Source organism: Echinops telfairi, unplaced genomic scaffold (assembly GCF_000313985.2).
Source record: "Echinops telfairi isolate 266 unplaced genomic scaffold, ASM31398v2 ScPeMD7_7469;HRSCAF=8507_0, whole genome shotgun sequence".
NCBI lineage: Eukaryota > Metazoa > Chordata > Mammalia > Afrosoricida > Tenrecidae > Echinops > Echinops telfairi.
This window is the reverse complement of record NW_022111372.1, coordinates 84,304,984-84,310,753: the sequence shown is the minus strand read 5'-3', so window position 1 is coordinate 84,310,753 and position 5,770 is coordinate 84,304,984.

The window sequence follows — 5,770 nt, the reverse complement described above, 5'->3', positions numbered from 1 at the left end:
ATAAGAGAGGCTGGCTCAGGGAGGAATTCTGCACACAGGGCTCTGTCTTCCACTGCGCCCGACAGCCTATCGCCACACAATTCACATTCCCTTTCCTTTTTTTTTCTTGCTAAGCAAGGGTAACATCCACACCGATAGTCAGGGGTCATTTCAGAAAGGGAGTACAGAGGGGCACAGGGACCAGGAGGGCCCTCTAGAGATGGACTGACAAGTGGCTGCATCAGCGGACTCAGGCTGAGGAACAGTTGTCAGGCTAGCCCAGGACCAGGTAGGGTTTCATTCTGTTGTGCGTAGGGTCACTATGGGTCGGACCCGACTCCATGGCACCCAGCAACAACAACTTCAGCTGCGAGGGTTGCAGGGGTCCCGGATGCTTGCTCTCCATGCAGGACACCCCAGTTCACCTCTCAACCAATGCATCTCAATGCAGCCACCACCTGCATGCCAAGGCTGGGGCATTGCTACGTTGCTGAAGAGGTTTCAGTCGGAGATACGCCCAGAAGAAAGACCTGCCAATCTACTCCCAAACTCAGCTAATGGACACAGGACAGATTCATGTGCTGTGCATCAGCTGGTGTCCCCTGCGCTGAGGGCCATGAAGCCACGTGGTGTGGCCGAGAGGGACTGGGGTGGGGATGGGGGGTGAGATGGGGTGGAAGGCAGCTCTGAGAAGGTGACGTCCACTGGAAAGGAGACCTGGACGTGACATCTGGAGCAAAAGTCACCAGGAAAGGGGGGCAGCAGCCAGAAAGCCTTACAATTGAAGTGCTTCACTTGGTAGTCTTGTTAGTTTGGGTATTTTTAAAAATATATATATTTTCCTGTATATAAACTCTGAGATAGGTAAATCTAGAGACAGTAACTGGATGGATGGTTCCTTGGGGGTACGACAGGGAACACTGGGGAGAAATGAGGAGTTGCTAGCGGTGAGTGCAAGAATGAAGACAATGTTCTAAAGCTGGTTGTGGTGATGATGGTACAACCCTTCTTCGTGTGATTGAACGATCGAATTGTTTGCAATGTGAACTATATGCCGATACAACTGCGGGCCAAAAAAGAAAAGAAATCAACACCAGACATGGAGGGAGTAAACAGTCGTTGAAAATACAGGACATACAGAAAGAAGGACTGGGCAGAGCAGGGAGTGGGGTTGGGCGGGGTGGGGGTGGGGGCAGTGCTAAGAAAGTAGGCCAAGGCCCTGGGCTCGGTGGAGGCTGAGGAGCTTCCTCGCCCAACATGTTCAGGGCGGTGGAAGCAGATGGGATTAGGAGGAGCATTCAATCTCAGAGATTTGCTGACCGTGTGTGGCGCCCTGGTGGCTGTGGATTAGGCAGTGGACCAATCATCGAGTGACCTGTAGTCAAAGACGAAAGAGGAAGTCGTCTGGTCCCATCGAGACCTGCAGTTGCAACGATCGCTTTTGGAGGCCCCATGAGTGTAAGTTGGCTCCAAGGCAGTGGGCTTAGTTGTGGGTTTGTCAACTGTGTTGTGGACACCCTCCAAAAGGAGTGGGCGGGTCAGGTTGAGGAAGAAGGTGCCTCACGAGGCTCTGGCTACATTGTGCTCCCTCCCACTCAGGACCTGGCAGAGGGCCAGGCCCAAAGCCCACGGGGCCCCCGGTGCCTGGACAGCATTGATCTGGATGGTGACCCTCCCTTCCCTTTAGTCAGTGTGCCTCATGCAAGGTTAGGCATGGACCAGCCCAGCCAGCCAGAGGAAGGCTTGAAGGAAGGCAAAGGCAGGATTTTTCAATCATTAGCATTAATTTTTAATTATATATGAGCTCACAAATATATTTTTCATGGAATGAGTTAAAACAGAATCCCTCAGGCTAACGGTCCCTTAGGCCCTCCTCTTCTAATGCCAGTACGATTATTATCAGTTAGCCAAAGCCTTTCTTTCCAGACTTTGTTTAGGCCTTGGCGTACATATGCAGCCACCTCTTAAAAAGACAGTGTCATCATTATGGGTTTGTTTGGCTAAACCGTCGCCCATGGTGTGGGATAGGGCTGCAGCTTGAGTTTGCCTGCACCAGGCGGTAGCTGCTGCGTATGCGTCCAGGTGATGGCGTCAGCCCTACTTGTCTGCATTATTGCAATTGTTTGGATGGCTCCCAGTGCCCCTTCTAAGACGAACCTAGCCCCCGTGATGTGGCCCCTCTGTACTCGCTCACTGCTCTGAGGGCTCCTCTGGGCAGTGAAGGGCTCCGCTCTTCGATGCAGTGTCCAATCACGGGGCAGTTGACCTAACCATGGGGTCTCTAAGCACCGGGTGACTGTTCATACCCGGGCTCAGCAACCTTTTGAGACAGAAGAGCCGATCCTGTCCCTCACAACAAGTTAATTGAGGTCCATACATATATTTTTACAAACAAATGAAATCACCATGATCTGAATCATATCCCTGAAGATCTTTCCATTTTAGAGGAGCTGGCCCTGCTCGTCACTGCCCTCACCCTCCCTGCGCCGCACGGTGTCGGCCAATTCCCGCATCCTCGGGGCTCCATAGGAGGAGGAACTGGCTCTCTGTGGCCTCTAAGAACTCTCCTGGCTCTAGCAGCCCACCGCTCTGCGATCCCGGGTAGTGACCCTGTGGGGTTTTCTCATCAGAGGTTTGATGGCAGGGGTTCAGAGGTCAGACAGCACTGTCAAGAGGCCTGAGACTTTCATCATCTCAAGATAAGGATGCGCTGTCCCCAACAGCGGATGCCGTTTCATGGTTTTCCTGCGAAGTGGCTTCAGCGCAGGTGGCTGCTGGTTTCTCCTCACCCTGTTCTATGGCCTTCTTGGATGTCCGGAGAAAGGACGCCAACCTCCGCGAGCTCGGTGGAAAGGCCCGCACCTGGGTGTGTTCAGTTGGACAGAGACAGGGAAAGGGCCACCACCTGCTTTGTACGGCCTCTCGTCCACAGTGGCCCAGTTCCTCCTGTCAGTCCTGGGAGGGCCCCGAGTCGAGCATCAGAGCATCAGGTGAGCATTACAAGGGGGTGTCAGGAAGCCCCTGGTGTGGCGCAGGCGGCTGTCCATCACAGCGCAGTACATTGAAGCAAACAGCTGTGCTCCAGTGGCCCGAGGCCACATGGTTTGGGAGGAAAGGCAGACCTGGAATGTCCCGACTCTGGTCTCTGCTGCTGTTCTCCCGCCCAGGTGACCCTGGACTTTCCTGCTGACTCAGCGCCATCCTGAATAACGGGGAGGCGTGTATCTTTAGCAGATGCTGCAGGACTGCAAATCATTCAGGTGATAGAACGTAGGTTTTAGAGAGTCAAGTGAGCAAGAGCAGAGGTGAGGGCAGGGAGAGAAGCTTGGGAAGCAGGTATGGGAATGAACTGGCTAACTGAACTCTCTAGAAGGGATTAATAAAAGGTAATGAAAGATACTGGCCAGGCCACTTCAGCTCGACTGGACCTGGAAGGCCCCTCTCCAGGCAGCACTGAAGCTGGCTGAGAACTAAAGGATGAGGCTAGGCTAGCCTTGGAAAGAAACAGAATGAGGAAGCCTGCCGTTGGGAGCATCAACCAAGAAGACCGTGGGTCAGTCCGTGTGCTCCAGATAAATGGGACCACTAAGGTGTGCGCGTGCACGTGCACATGTTCACACAGGAACGTGCATGCGCACACATTCACATTCACATATGAACACCTGTATTAGTCTAGGTACTTTGGAGAAACAAATCCACAGCAACTCACGTATAAGAGAGAGTTTTATGCAAAGAAAATGTGCATCACGAAAACATCCCAACCCAATGCTGCCCAAGCCCACAAGTCCAACATTAACCCATTAACCCAACACCAGTCCACAAAGTCCTCCAGCTCACAAAACAGAGGCAATCATGCCGACTGCAGGAGGAAAGCTGAGTCAGTGAACGAACAAGCATCTCAGCACTAGCAGGGGTCTCCACACAGCTGCTCCAGCACCGAGGGCTGCATCGGGGTAGGTCCATGTAGCTTCTCCTTGGGGATGTCTTGTAGGAAGTCATTCTTGCAAGCTGAGGCAGGGAACTGCTAAGGCAGCTGCATCCGGTGCAACCATCACAAAACTAGAGACCCGAGAACTAAAAAGGCGAGGCTTCACCACCCATTTATCCCTCCGCCTTTCAACCAGCACCACATGTGATTATCGGCCAGGCTGGCACAATTAACTAACTCAACACCCATGTTCAAGGACCTGGCTGACATGACTGTGGGGCCTGACAGTTCCAGAATCCATAAGACCAGCCCCAGGCTGCTCTTGCAGCGTCCCCACGTGGAGTAAGCGTCCAGTGTAGCCCCACTGAGCGTGGACCAAGGAGAGAGCCCTGCTGTCAGATAGGATTTTCTTCGAAGCTTCTGTGTTGTTTTTAAGGCCTTTTAACCGATTGGATTGAGGCCCACCCAGACGATCAAAGATAATCTCCTTTAATTAAAGCCAAGTGATTATAGATGTTAATCACATCTGCCAAATTCACAGCAACACCGAGATTAGTGCTTAATTGAATAACAGGATGCTGCAGCCTAGCCAAGAAGTCCTGGTGGCATGGCGGGTAAAGCACTGGTCTGTGAGCCAAAGGCGCAGCCATTGGAGCGCTGAGCAGGGTGATTGGAGAAGAGCACCCCAGTCTGCTTCTGCAAAGCTTCCAGCCGTGGAAACCCACTGGAGCAGTTCTACTCTGGACTCTAGGGGACCTCTGAGCCAGAATCAACTCCACGGCTCCTGGTTCCAGACTTTCTTGGTCTTGCCTCGCCAGGCACCCGTGGGTGACACAAATGGTAAAGTGTTTGGCCACCAACCGAAAGGCTGGCCATTCTAATCCACCCAGTGGCACCTCAGAAGAATGGGCTGGCAATCTGTTTCTAACAGGTCCCAGCCTGAGAGACTTGATGGACCAGTTCCACTCCACACACGTGAGGTCCCATGAGTTGGAACCAACTCCGGGGCAACCAACAACAAAAGCTTAGCCTCCCAGGGCCCCAACGTGACACCAAGGTCAAGCATTCCACTGTCCCTCTAAAGGTAGATGTTAACTGCGGAGAAGAGCTGGCCATGTGTTGCTTAAAGCTCACAGCCCTGGAAGCCCTGGGGTGGGCGGTGCTGCCTCACCATGCCGGGGGTTGCCTGCAGTCAGAACTGACTCCAAGGTGACGTTTGGCTTTCTCCAAGCCAATCATCAACGGTCCCAAAATGGACAAACGCCCTGGAAGACCAGCGTGTCCCCCTGAGAGCAGAGAAGGGCACGTGACGTCAGCAGACACCTTTCCTGGCTGCCCTGGGCAGTCAGTGTGAGAAGGGTCCCGAGGACAGCTTCAAGGGGAAGAGAGGATGGAGGGGAAGCCGGAGGAACCAGCTTTCTTCGGGGGAAGCACCTCACCTGTGCAGGCAAACGGGGGATGATCAAGGATTGCAGCCTGCGGGATGGATTGCAACTCAATGTAAAGAAGCCCCCAATCCTCACAACTGGACCAAGTGATCGCATCATGGTAGCTAGGGAAAGGGCTGACGTTCTCAAGGATTTGGTCTTGCTTGAATCCACAACCAAAGCTCATGGAAGCATCCGTCGAGAGAGCAAAAGATTTGTTGCGTTGGGTAAATCTACTGGACAAGACCTCTTTGGAGTATTGAAAAGCAAGGATGCTACTTTGAGGACTGAGTGCACCTGACCCAAGCAATGGTATATCAATTACCTCCTAGGCATGTGAAAGTTGGGCAATGAGTAAGAGCGAGCTAAGAAGAATGGGTGCATTTGATTGTGGTGCTGGCAAGGGATCCTGAAAGTACTGTGGACTGTGGAAAAA